Source organism: Eriocheir sinensis, chromosome 4 (assembly GCF_024679095.1).
Source record: "Eriocheir sinensis breed Jianghai 21 chromosome 4, ASM2467909v1, whole genome shotgun sequence".
In the NCBI taxonomy this organism is placed as follows: domain Eukaryota; kingdom Metazoa; phylum Arthropoda; class Malacostraca; order Decapoda; family Varunidae; genus Eriocheir; species Eriocheir sinensis.
In genome coordinates, this window is record NC_066512.1 from 12314896 (window position 1) to 12330443 (window position 15548).

Below are 15548 nucleotides of genomic sequence, written 5' to 3' on the forward strand. Positions count from 1 at the left end.
ACCGCGATGCCAATGAACCTCATGTTGCAACATCATCATCCTCTCACATGAGATCAATCGGCCCATAGCAGTCATGGAGGGTTTTAATTTGTCAGCAACTTTTGATGCTAGCCAACCACATGGCTCCCGCGCTCGTTGCTGTGGGGGAGGCATTTGAGGTGGTAAAAAGGTGAAGAGAAACATTGTACTAGATTATGATATGTTCAGAGTGATATGATTCGAGTTATAATCATACAACTCTCAACTTATTCAGACAGGCACGCTGCCGGCAAATCGTAAAGTTACCAGCAAATTTAGTAAGTCATTGACACTCATAAATTTTGCCATTGACTGTAGACTCTCCGATGGTCCACAGTGGTAGGAATACCAGGAAAACGACAGTGGGGGTATATGGCAAGACTCGGCTGATGAACTGAGTGAGGGAGGGTTGTCATCTCGTTTCCTCCTTTTCCACCCAGCCAGCATTGCCACATGAAGTAAATGATTTCTTTTTTACATCGTTAGGTGCTCGAGTTGTTTCTCTTGGGTTTTATAAGACTAAAAATTGTTAACTGGGCAGTCGCCGGGCTAGAATGTTCTGCAGAGGGGACTGCATGGGCATGATTGTATAGGTGTGAGAGACGATGCGTGGGACTAGTTTTCTCCTTCATGCAACACTCGTAATGAGCCGCTGCAAGACGATGACCCTCTTGGGGGCCACAAAACTCATGACAGCAACCACCTTGAGATACTATAGACGAGGCATCTCATAAAGTCTTTTTTGCTACAGGTTGAGGAGTCCATGATTCAACACAAGAATAAGGTATGTGTGTATGTGTTTGTTCGTGTGATTGATTGTTTGTTAGTTTGTGTGCGTTTGTGTGTGCGTGCGTGCAGCCTGCTCAATCCACCCCATTTCCGGGGGAAGCATGCCCCCAAACTCTTTGTAGGTCTGTGTTCATTTCATTTGTTTCAAGTCCTGCTGGGCCCACAGCAGAATCTGTAATGTCGGACGCGTTACACGAGAGGCGCCTGAGAGGTAGTGGTGATTCGATTAATTGTAACCGATTACTTAGATTACTATCAAAAAAATAAATATTGGTCGTCGACTACTTTCTCAGTAATCGAATCCTTGAAACAATTATTACAGAAGATATCTATTTGCGCTCAAGGTAAGTTATCGAAAAATGTTTATCAGAGAAATTAAAGAAAACTTGAGTAGCTTGCATGATGTGGGGTATCCACCAAGTTTGTATTCATATAAATAAGCTTTTGAACAATGAACAGGTTTATTGATTAGAATTCTAAATCAGAGAAAGAAGTAGCTAATGAAAAAAAAAGAACGTGACTTTAAAAATTGCTAATCAGACCACCAAGGGAGCTTGAAGCGGCACGGACTGGCAGTAATGGTTGTGGGTACTGGGTACTGGGTTGGTACAATAAGGAGGGGCACTGAAAAAGAAACCCATAATCTCATAATCCACTGATCATAAAGGTAATCGATTACTAATCGATTACTTTTTGTGGAAGTAATCAGTAATCGCGATTAAAAAAAAACTAGTATTGCTTAGAGTCCCTTGATAGAGAGAGTCCCGACAACCTAAGATTTGGACGTTATTGTTGACCCTGTTTTCGCCGCGCTTTTCAAACGCTAGCACACTCTTTTGTATTTGTTTCACTGTTCCACTGAAACTGAACACAGTTTTGTCAGACCTCCACACCTTCCCCTAAAAGCCAGCTGGGAGCCAGCAGCCAACGAGCCCTGGGAAAGTAAATAGGAGACAGATTGTGTCTACACCAACAGGTCTCGCCAACCCACTATAATGCCCTTATATTTTACCATAATATGGTCATTAGCCGTTGGAATGTGCCGTAAGGTGACAGGTGTGGGTGGGTGTGTTAGTGGCCCATCTATTACTGTGTGGGTGTGGGTGTTAGTGGCCCATCTATTACTGTTACTGATAGGTGCTAAATTGCCACTCGCGGTAAGTAGACAGGGGCTGCCAAGTATAGGTCAGTGAGCTTTTTGCGAACCCCTTACGTTCTTATGCTCTTACTAAACACCGCCCGGGGATGCCCGGGGTTAAATTAGTCATATATTCATTGTTCTTATCATCAAATATATCTTGAAGTTTGATAATAAATGTATATACTGTATGTCCATCATCATTTGGCAGCCTAATGGATAGTTATATAACGAAGCCTAGCCTCACTGTCCAGATTTGTTGCATATTCACTTAGATTGTGATATGAAGACGGGAGGCACGGGCCAGCCATCATCAGGGGGCAGGGGCTCAGCTGATCGCTCGTGCCTCCCAAAATGGCTGACAGTTGTTTTTCCTAAAACAAAAGCGAAACGGTGTGACGTCAGTGCAACCCCTCTATAGGCGCGTGTCACGACGGGCTGCTGACGACCTTGAGAGGCGGCAGCGCTCAGCAGGTACCGAGAGACTTCAAACAAGTCTGGGTGCTTCTCTTTGTGTTGCTGCTGTGATGGATGGATTTAATAATACTTATCGCTGTAAAACATTATCAGCAGCAGATGGGGAAGTCTTTCTCTTACCTACATATCTCTTCATCACCTGACCCTTGCCTGCAGAGAGGGACGCTGCCTCCTGAACGTCATGAGTTTTGATGTACAGTAAAACCTTTATGACTCGGCATGATAGGGGCTCCCAGCTTTGCCGAGTTATTCAATATTCCGAGTTATACAAATCCCTCATTCCCCTTCCCCCCTATTGCATATACAGTCAAAATTTTGAAAACACTACACTACACAGCAGCCGTAAAAGCTTAAATTAACACATACAAATGAAGGGGCTGTTGTAGTTATGTAGTCCAAGCAGACAACACGTGGGTGTTTGTGGAACACGCAGTGAGAGTGAGGATACAGGTTTTTAATACAGGAATAGCGCGGGCAAGCCTTGACGAGTGTAAACCACGAGATATGGAGATAACTCGGCAGCACACCGAGATGAATCAGAGTGCTGGAGAGTGAGATCAGGTGGCCCAAGTGTGGATACACTTTCTAAGTAAATGTGGGTGAATGTTTGAATTCGGAATTTATTTTTTTAATGAATATGTCGTTGCATTACCGAGTTATATCAAATTCCGAGTTATAGAGTGCCGAGTTATAAAAGTTTTACTGTACTTGTCATGGGCCGCGTGGCTGATACACCACCCAAGCTCCATCAGTGCAAAGGCACTTTTGCTTCCTTTCCGTTACCTGCTTGCAGAAAAATTAGCATATGGAGAGAAAATTAGTGTAAAATACTCATGTGGGGGTGGAGGGGGCCCTGATTCCATTACTCGCCGTGCTGCTCTCTTTATTGTAAAGCACACACACACACACACACACACACACACACAATATATATAGGATGTAGTTGCTGCAATAGATTTTCTGTGCGATTCCATGGTATCGTGAAGATAAGTTATCAATGAGTTCAATAACATTTAATTTAATTTAATTGAAATACTTATTGTTGATTGAAGAATAATACAGTAAAATACTAAGGCCATGTAAACGTGTTTCATTTTGTTTTAGGGTCAAAATAGGTTTAGAGAATACTGTAAAAAAATGTCTTCAACATATTATAATGACATTGGCAGCTACCCATGAAAATGAAGACTGTGCAACCATATACATTAGACTATTAAATAAAGATGAACTTATAACCCAACCTAGAGGAGTTTCTGGGTGAAGACCCTTCACATGAGCAAATAGTAACCTAACCTATCACCGCTGAAATAGTAATATTTCCCGGCAATTTAAAATATTAAAACGAGTACTAATAATGGAAACGGTTACCAGAGTGATGATTAGCAAATACAATATAAAAAAAATAATGTCTTAACTTATAGAGTGAGTTGGGTGTAATTCTAGAGTTTGACCAATACAGGTAAGGCTCACCAAAAGCTAGCTTCTGTTCATCTAAAGTCTTCTAACACAGGTCAGTCTATTAGACTGTGGCCTTGATGAGACTGAAATATCCATTGTGAGTGTTGTAATAGCTAGAACCCTATGGAAGAGATCACATCAAATAATTTTGGCTATAAGGGCGACAGCTTCCCTCATCTGCTTCGATGTCTGGACCTGAGGTGAACGATTGTTTCAGTCCTTGTAGCTGTGTCTCTCTTACAATGATTTTCATGGACAGTACAAAGGGAGGGCGGTTGTGACAGCAAGACACACACAATGGCAGTGTGTGTGTCTTGATGTCATAACCGATGGTTCCCTCTCAAGACGACTGACTATTAGCACACCTCTGTCTTCTCAGCTGCCTTGCAGTTAATTTATAAACCTTGTAGCCCCTCTGTGGCATATTGCTACAGCCGAAAGCTAAGTAGCAAGGCATTGTTACATTAAAAAGCAGGCGAATCCGCTTCCAAAATAGGTAAAACTTGACTAATTTAAATCAATCACTTCAACATGTCCTCCTCAAAGACATATTTTTCGTCCCCTGAAATGGCGGGTATTTTTTTGGTTAAAACCGCCTCCTGCGCGTACCGGTCGCAGTTTTGAAGCAGAGTGACTTGACTTGGTATATATAGACTTAGGGGCCAATAATGGCGCCCAGCAGCCTTATACACAGGGCCGCATAATATTATGTCGGGACTCTATCAAGGGACTCTAGTATCGTCCACCACGGCTGAGAGGAGGGAAGTAGACGCGACGCAGGAGACGCTGACTTGGATATAGAGCGAGACCCAACCACATGCACCCCTAGGCTGTAACCATTGTGCTGCTGCAAAAAATAAAGTGCCTTCATTTATCACTGGCATTTAATTGCAAACTTTAGGCAAATAGTCGTTTCCAGAGAGTGGTATACCGCAGCTCCCATTGAAAACATAGGCTACAAGTCCTTGTAACAATATCTTATGATTCATTTTCCTTCTGTGCCCTTCGTTCTTATTGCATTTGGCACGGATTCATGTTTGAGAGAGAGAGAGAGAGAGAGAGAGAGAGAGAGAGAGAGAGAGAGAGAGAGAGAGAGAGAGAGAGAGAATGCTCACACAATTTAGCAGTTTCATGGTAGCCTACTATAGCCTGTCAGACAATGCATCTTAACCTTTCCTCCTGTTTATTAAATAACTTACGTGACTAATGAAGAAAAAAAAGACAAACACCTCCATAATCTGTACAGTATTGTAGTACTGATGATGTGTTCACTGTTCAATGTTCACTCGTTCACCGTCGGAGTTTCGGAATGATGGAAATCTATAAAGAAGGCCAATTTCTGTGTATAGCCGAGTTGCAACTTGTGTTCTCACCGTTGAGTCTAGAAATTTCGCAAAGGCCAAACAAGGGCAATTGTGATGCATAATTATGTAACAATCCATTTAACAAAATTCTTCTAAGGGGACTTAAGGCAACTTCAACAAAGTAGGACACACGGCTTCGCCAACATCCGAAGCTTTTCTTATTTGGGACACTCCATGCAGCATCTTTCATTAACTCAAAAGTATGAAAAAGTATGAAAAAATGACATGAAAAATATTAACACCAGAAAAAGTATTTGCCTTACAAAAATATTAGTGGAAAAAGAATAATAAAAAATCGTGTAAAATGAAAACATGAAACGCCGCCGTGCGAGACGCCAGTGTGCATCACGGAGTGCTGTGTCGCGGGGGTGTATGTCGTCCGAACTCGTTTTTCTGCTGGGTTACTCGACTGTCATCGCCCTTGACTTGTGTGATAGGCTACATCGTAAACACTATGGCGCGCTGAACACCCACCCCGTCACTGGAAGTAACTCTAAAGTGATGGAAGAAACAGAAAATAAGGTAGTGATGGACAAGTGGCTGGTAACAACGAAGGCTTTCTGCTTCCTGTCTGCTGCTTCCTTCCCTCCGCCGCTGCCTCGAACCCCTGCTCGGCCTGCTGCTGCGTGGATGAAGGCGAGGGACGCTGCTCACGTAAGTGTAAAAAGTGACCCAGGAGTAGTGGTGTTTACGTTGTTTTTAAAGATTTACTCCCTCCTGAAAGGGGGGAGCACGGGCCTTCGCCAATGGCGGGCGGCCCGTAGCAGGGTGCCGACAGACGACTCTTTCGGCTGGCATCGGCCGAGCCGACCAAGTCTGTTTGTCGACGAGGACTGCCGTGTCTCTCGGTGTTAATGATGTCAGTGGTGATTTATGTCTTGTGATTGTGGTCTCCGTCACTCCGTTGTGGCGTAAAATCTCATCCCTCCGTCATAGTCCATCCCATCATGAATATATACACAGGGCACGGATGAATTTCGACACGGTACCGTGTCTTTTGTCGATTGCTTGTCGGGATCTGTCCCACCCAAGTTTATTAATATTATTATTAAAGCAAATGATGACGTATGTATGTATATAACTAGGATATCAACAATCACTTCTTGTGATCTGTTTCGCTTCGCATCGCTTTTCAGGTCCCCCTTGGTACTATTTTACACTTAGATGCTTCACTTAGTTACTCTGTGATAGTAAAGATTGGGTTCCGCGATGCGCAGTTCAGGATGGGATATCTCACCACGGGTTGGCAGACGATACCACACCGTGTCTCGTGTTTTCACAATCCATTTTCTTTTATTTCTTTTATGGGGAACCTAACACTTTCTCTTGGTTTAATAACGGCGAGGTTTTTTCAACGTATCGTAAAGTAGGAGCCATAGTTCACTCAAGGCTGTGTTTCTTTATAACTTTGAAGTGTTTCCACTGACCAATGTGTTGCAATTTTGTATTTAATGAGGTGATGCCAATCTTTTTTTTTCTCTTACAGTGACCTGCAATGCAAAAGTTTTAAATTTTCTTTACCCTAGCAACACGCTAATGTACTCTGAGCATGTAACAACTTTAAAACACAGACGAGGCTATGAATGGGAGGGGCGTTAGTTGTAAATTTTATACACAATTGAATTTATTAAATTTCAGATGATTATTTTTTTCGCCCGCCTCCGCGGAACGACAAGGGGCGATAAGGTTTGCGTCGTTGTTCGCCTGTCTTTATTTGTATATATATAGTTTACCTGTTCATTTATTCATTAACTTAAATAATAACTTCTTTACTTATTCATTGCTATTACTATGGGGTCGTGAAAGTAACACTGCATAATAAATCTTCGCCTCAGCGTGCTTCTGCCCTTCCTTGTAGATTGTAGAAATTGTGGGCTCTCCGCTGTAGACAGTGTAGACTGTAGACTGTGTAAAGCGTGGACTGTAATGCTATCTGGGGTCCCTCGTCGGTCGTCGCCAAAGAGACTGATAGTGGTATGTAGTAATTCCTCGGGCGTGCGGAAGTAGCGCCATCTATTGGGGCCCACCAAAAACGTCACTTTTCAGGGGTAGCTTTACTATTTTTGAAGTACCTGCCACAGCACTATCCAGCCTTTACTTGTTTTTTTCATTATTGTAAAATGATTTACTAATGGGGTAAAGAAAAATATATTTGTTCTTATATTTTATTAGGTATTATCTACACTATATCAATTTGTTATTTTAGGAAAAATATATATATATATATATATTTATATATATATATATATATATATATATATATATATATATATATATATATATATATATATATATATATATATACACACACACACACACACATATATATATATATATATATATATATATATATATATATATATATATATATATATATATATATATATATATATATATATATATTAGCAAATGCTTTCTACACCATATTTTTCCTAAAATAACAAATTGATGCATGCATGCTAGATTACTATAATGCCTTTGCAACTGTGGTAACCCGGATGTCACACTGGTCCTGTGTCCCAGGGTAATGGGCTTCCTAACACCACAGGCTCAAGGGCCAATATGAGCACCGAGGCCACTCTCTGCTACAGCGTATGCCCCCAACCTTACCTTTACCCTTTGCAACATGCTCTTAGCTGAGTAAAAATATCATACTAACTGTACAAGTGCCAGATAATGGCAAGCATTGCATACTGTTTGACAGGGCAGAGAACAAAAGTTTCTAAGCATCACAACTGACATAAACAATGAGAGACACTCAAAGCTTGTTAACTGAACATGACCCGGTTTATAACAGGCAAAACCAACAATGGTGCGTTATATACAATAAAAACTGTATAAAAATGTTGCAAAGCACATCAATATAAGAGCAAAGCATCATAAAACATGCTGAAATACATGATGGAAAACATCAAGAAGGTAACACATGAGTTGTCTTAAATGGAATGCAATAACTTGGTGGTCCTGGGAGACAGCCGAGCCTGGAGGTGGAAATGGGATGTAGGACACAGTATGATCTCACGAGCTCTGACCAAGGTGTCAGGGTCATGAAGATATTAAGCTCAGTAGGCACAACTATGCAGCGGAGGCACATATGATAAAAGCAAATGAGACAAAATAAGGCAACTCATAGTGTAAGAAAGTAGCAGAAAAGTTAGGCTGCAGTATGTGACACACCAAATTACAGGACAGGGAGTGATATGTATTTCATAGGCTACATCAGTAAACATGTAGCATTTATTGCAGGAAGCACACATTAAAGTTGGATGTAATAAAATATGCTTTTAGCACACATCAAAGTTGGATGTAATAAAATCATTTGATATGAAACTCCTTGAACTGGCCAACCAAACAAACCACTCTCTGTCCCCCCCCTCCCCCCTCAAAAAAGCATTATTTTTCACAAGGTTTATGAGGCATTAGTCAAGAATATCAACTGCCATTACATTTTGTCAAAAAAAAATCATACCTATGTGATTATGTATATCATATAAAGCAGAAAAAAACATTGCATGCTGTAATACAAACAAGATTACTCCTGGACGCCACATTAATGATGCCAGACACATGATGATAGACACTTCATTTAGTGTGATGAAATTACATGCTGTATTTCACATTATGAAACCAAGCCAAGTGTCACTGCAGCACATTTTTAGGTAAGGCAGACACCAAAAGCTTGTTACCTGAACAAGATTAAACATAACAGGCAAAATCCACAATAAAGCATTGCATACTGTTGGGAAGGGCAGATAACAAATGCTTCCAAGCATTACACCTGAAATAAACAATGGCAGATATCCAAAGCTTGTGAGCTGAACAAGATCTGATTTATAACAGGCAAAACCAACAATGGTGCATTACATGCGATATCTGGCAGGGGATTCCTTGCATAACAACTGGAAAGTGGCAGACACCTAAAGCTTGTTAACTGAACAAGATCTAATTTATAACAGGCAAAACCAACAATGGTGCATTACATGTGATATCTGGCAGGGGAGATAAATGATTCCTTGCATTACAACTGGAAAGTGGCAGACACCCAAAGCTTGTTAATTGAACAAGATCTGATTTATAACAGGCAAGACCAACAATGGTGCATTACTTGCAATATTTGGCAAAGTATATGGAAAAAAATTCTTGGCGTAACATGAGTAATACTAAAGAATGGCAAATCCCACGAAGTATCTCTTCTTTTGACAAAGCCTTTGCTCTTTGCTGCAGGGCTGTCAGAGTCTGTTTGCTCCAGCCAACATTTACTGAAATACCCCTGAGTCATGAGTGAAGTTTTGAAACTGAAGGCAAGTGAAATACTATTAGCATTTGGACTTTGATAGTATAAGACCAGAGCAAACCTCCTCTCTTGTAACCCATATCTCCTACTAGGCTTAGATCTTGGCATCTTGCAGCATGTTGAACCTGACCTTAGAAAAAATCCACCCCTATTGGATCTAAAAAATTGCTGGCTCTGGGCAAAAACTGCCCAGGAGTTGTAACAGCCTGGGCTTTGAGATGCCTTGCCTCCCGGCGCAGACGACAGACTGTTTTGTGCAGCAATTTTCACTTTTCATGTCTGAAAATACATGAAAAAATATTTAATCACAATTCTAAATAATAAAATATATGCATGTAATTGCATTATTTTCAGTGCTATAAGGACAGTGATTCTAAGCATTGACATTATGTCTGCACGCGAGCGTCGATGGAAGGCTTCACTTAGATTGCCTGACAAGAGTAATATTTTCAGGAGAGATGGGGGAGAGGATACAGCTGGAGACTCTTGACAGATAATTATAACGTCAAGATCTACAAGCACCCATTTTCCATATATATCTTTGATGTTCAGTCCATACTAAAACATTTGTCAATGTGTTGCCACACTAAAAATCTAAAAATTCCCTGTTTCTCAGATGTTAGTCATACCTAAGCCCTGCTAAACCAACCAAGTGAATCAAGAATGAGTTCCAGGGGGCAGCATGGGCCAATAATAAATGACGCCACTATAAAAAAATTGCCTGCACCATGACGGGCCTGGGCCGACCGCCAGGCCCCTGAAGAAAGCCTACCGGCGCTATAGGCGGGTGGGGAAAAAAAAAGGATCACATCAGAAGAATGGACAAAGGTTTGTTAGTGGCACTTCAAGGCTATGCTACCTCTTCAAAGATTGGCCAGTCATGGTTTAAAATGGAACAGGATAAACAAGAAACAGGCAGGTATCTGTGGACACTACTGTTACTATCAATTGCCAGCCTATGGCAAAATTTGAACCTATGCTATCAAGAACATAAGACCCATGTGCTGATCACTCGACTAATCGTAACAGTACTACAGCCATAGAAACATAATAAAGTTTAAATATATCATTCAAAATGTCAACCTTTTTACATACCTTTTTTTTTTTTTTTTAAAGATATGTAGCCTACTGGTGTAACAGTTAAATAGTGAACTCAATTTGTATGCAGAGATGTGAGGTATGTTATTAAGCTGTAATGTTTCCAACACATTAGTTGTGATTAAAGCAACACGGAATAGTACCTAAAGAGGAAAAATTATCACTGAGAACAAGAGGTTCCTTACTATATTGTGGTGAGCTTAATGGCCGAGTCGAGTTTCCTCCAACCCCATCAAGTTCACACCCTGTTGAGAGGCAATTTCTTAATCAAAGTGAAAAATGAATGCTAATGGTCACTAAAATTAGTTATTATACTTGGTGTCACAAATTCAGGCAAATAATTTAGGTAAGGACTCCCGGACTTGGCGTCACTGATGAGGTAAATGATTTAGTGCACTCATTGGGCTATAACATATACATTGTTATAATGTGTATTATTGTCTTGTTACTATATATTACCTACTGATAATGGAAATACATGTCAGGATTAATCATCAAATACAAGGAAAAAAGAATCATGTATGGAAATTGTGAGCTTTTAAGTTCATGTAACAAACAAGGTTTGTTATACACAAAAAGGTTGGATACTTCAGATGTAAAAGATTTTTGGATATAACATCACCCCCTCCCTCCATATTGTTTTTTTAAAGCAAGGGTTGACTATAGCTGATTATTATTTGCGGCAGGTTTAATGACACTTTTTTTTTAGTGCAAAGCATCTGGAAATCAATGATCATTATGGAATACTTCTCATGAGTAGCTACTAAAACTTGACAACCTAGAAGGATGCACCATCAGACTGTAAAGGATAGATATATTATAAGACATAGCTACATTGGTGGATCCAAGGGGGGGCCCAGGGGGCCCGGGCCCCCCCCATGATCCTGAGTGATACAGGAAAACTAGCTCAAAAGCGCGCTGCGGCTAAAACAATGCATTTTCTCAGAGGGATCAGGCGTCTCATTCAGATACGAAGAGGAACACTGGCCGCCCAAGAATGCTTTGGCACAAAGTCCAGGCCGTTATACCCATTGATTTAGGTCAGTCCACCAGTTTTTCAAGACTAGGACTGCCGAGAATGGCTAATCGGCAATGCTAATGCTCCTTCCACCCGCAAAAAGTTTGACGTCCCCCAAAAACTTATTTCCTGGATCTGCACCCAAAGACATACCGTAACATGGTTCAGTGATCATGGACAAAAAAAATGTTAAGACAATCAATATCCAATCATTTCAGGATACACAAATCAGCAGCCATATGAAGGAATTCTACAACTTAAAGTGATGTTGTGCAGGGCATGTGTTAAGTGACTTGCACAATCTATATTGTGAAGTCATAATTAGATTAATAACACAATAATCAACAAACACTAGATGAAGTATTCATACCGAAATCAGTACATGGAGCTGGTGCAGTGCAATGGGGAGCACACTCCTGCGGCTCATCAAGAGGGTTGGATGCTGCCACGTATACCTTAGGGGGTGGCTAAATGTCTTCATTCAGCTTCACCCCTGGCCCCTTTCTTGGACTCTCCTCTTCAGCTGCCACATTCTGTTGGATGATACCGAATGTGTTTGGATCTGTTGGGATGTGGTTGTGTTAGATGTGGAATAACATACGACAGTGGAACATGGAAGGAAAGAGTATGTCCACACGGTAAAATACAGAGATGAGGATTGCCAAGTGGATTTGTTGGTGCACCAGGGAATTAAGAGGCCAGGTGATGTTATGATCTTGAAGGAAGAGTTACGAGGTATGATGTGAAGTTGTAAACTCGCTGACTGCATTAGTTAAGAGATTACAAGAGGTAAATTGAAATTCTTTGGATACTGAAAGGATGTACGGGGACAACTGAGTGAGAAGGGAGAGATGCAGAATTTGATGTTATATGGCTAGTTACACCAATGAAGACTCAGGACACACATTCAGAAAGGCCACAATTTTGGCTGCTAGACGGAAAAGCACTGGATGTCAAAGTGCCATTACATTGAAGGAATTAATAATAAGAAAAGCAATAATAATTAATGAGTATAAATATATTTCTGATATTTTTGTGTATCTTAATACTAGTATTAGAATTTTCAAACACTAATAATATAATAAATAAATATTGATAAATTAATGAAAATAAATACATTAATTGTACTAATACTACCACTAACAATATTAACAGCACTGCACCCAATAGACTGAGCAATAAACTGAGTCTGAAATATAACCATAATTGAACTGTCTCTGTCTGAGTGTTATGTGAAGCTTGCTCCATGCACCGTGATAGGAATGGCATAGATGCATGCAGGTTGCTGAGATATTTACGGTCACCAGCCACTTGTAGGTATGGCACCAACATGTATTGGAAGCATTCGCGGCCAACATCTATTTATCTAATTATTATTTGTTTTAAACATAGGAGACAGCTCAAAGGCAACAAAGCGTACTAGAAAAAAAGCCCCGCTACTCACTGCTCCCGAACAGACAAAAGTAGTCTTGATACACTCTTCTTGAAGGTCAAGTTATAGGCAGGAGGAAATGCAGACGAAGGAAGGCTGTTCCAGAGTTTATCAGTGTAAGGGTTTAAGAGTGAAGATGTTGGTTAACTTTTGCACAAGATGTTTGGACAGTATAGGGATGAGCTAGAGCAGGATAGAACATGCAGTAATTGACTGAAATTAGAAAAGTATAGATTTAGGAGGGAAATGGGCAGGCATTGGTTTGGTTATAGGGTGGTGTTGGAACGGAATAGACTCAGCAATCACATAGTGAGTGCAGGGACGATAGCTTGTTTTAAGAGTAGACTGGATAGCTACGTGGACGAGGCTGACAGGTGGTAATGGGGGGAAATCTGGAGCTGCCGTGTGTAGGCCACTCGGCCTCTTGCAGTCTCCCCATGTTCATGTGTTTAAATCAAGTGCTGCGGCCAGCGGGGCCGCGGGAGGAGGGGAGGCATGCAGTTAGCAAGTTCAGAACAGCAGTCAAAGTTAAAATGATTAGAATTTCCACATTATCATTATTTATATATATCACTTACCCCCGTCTGCCATCTTCCTGGAATAAATGTAGTTCTCTTTATCACCACAAAGGGACATGATTTGAGGCTCCGGCTGGTAAACGTGGCGGCCGCGTCGGTGTTATGAGATTTGAACGAGGCAGCGTTGCAATCGGAGCAGAGAAAGATATTGCTGCGAATAGCTGTATAATAACCAGTATAAGTTAGACCGAGATAATTATATCCACCCACTCATTCCCCCTACAAACCAATGATTCAATGTAAATCATTACTGATGGAAGTCAGCGTGCGTGCTAAAGCAATGAGTTTGAAAGAAAAACATGATAACATTGTTTTTAAAGAACGGCAGCAGGGCTACAACCTTAGGTCATTCCAGTATGTATACAGAAAGGTTAAACACATAAAACACATCTAACCACTGGTAGCCTCCCACAAATGCAGAGAAAGTAATATAATTGCGGTACAATAATAGCATTACTCATGAAAGTCAGGCTATATCTTCCTGGTAAATATATATATATATATATATATATATATATATATATATATATATATATATATATATATATATATATATATATATATATATATATATATATATAGTTCCTACTGTTCATTTTAATATTTATCTCCCTATATTTTTATTTTATTTAAAATGGGAAATAACCAGACAAGAAAAAAAGTAGCAACATTTGCTGCTTGATCCCATGTAGCAACACTGCTGATGGGTACTGGGGGTTGGGGGTTGGTGTCTGGATGGGGGGATGTGCCTGGATGTAAATCAACGCTGCTCCTGCGCCATCTGTTGCAACCGACATACACCACCACCCGCCCACGGTCTCCCAAACTCCCATAGAGGCCCCCTCTCCTGTTCTATAGTCCTCTTGGTCGTCGCCTTGTTACCATCACCATAATAATAGTAAGTCGCCTGTTATCGCCATCCCTTCAGCTGGCGCTTTACTGTCTCACATCACTGGTACAGGCTAGGGTATTAGCACCGTGTTTTATTATTATTATCATTATTATTATTATTATTATTATTATTATTATTATTATTATTATTATTATTATTATTATTATTGTTATTATTATTATTATTATTATTATTATTATTATTATTATTATTATTATTATGTGCGGTGTGATTTCTTAAATCAATTCCTTCATTGGTGTATTTTCGATTAAATGCATTCAGTTTACACCTGTTCATTTCAGTATTTCTTTTTTCTGGTGTGCGTCACTATTACCAGAGACAAGTTTCCAGGGTTGGAGTAATTGTAATATATAATATAATGTATATAAATTGTTGGGGGGTTGTTGGAGGGTCATGCGACACCGATCTAGCACAGTTTTTGTGCTATTAATACTTGTTGTAATGGTGAAATGAAAAAAAGAAATTATGAAGAGAATGGCAATATCTTTTAACCACAAATAATATATATGCTAAAGTACATTAAAGTGCATTCCTATAAACCTAGCAGAAAATACTGATTTTTGGTAAACTATGAAAAATTTGCATTTATTCGTTCGCTAAAATTCATGACAAGAATCGGTCATAGACATGTTTGGTGGAAATAAGGTCTGGCAATGCACTTCTTTTGTAGATACCCAAGGCAGAAACATTTTGCAAATTTTCAAAATCACATAAAAACCGCAAAAGTATTTCACACTATATGCCAACAAATCAGTTTCGAGATAAGTGCAGTTTTGTGTTCTCTACAGTGCACCATTCCGACCGAACAGTAAAGCATAATTTGCAAGTATGTTCTCACGTGAACCTTTGGCTAGTCCAGGGATGTCAATAATGTGAGGCCAGGTCAAGTGCAGGTCGCTCAAGGTCACGTTTAGGTCACCCGTGTGGCCCATGTCAGGGACTGCGCCTTCCATGTCAAGGCTCCGAAATTT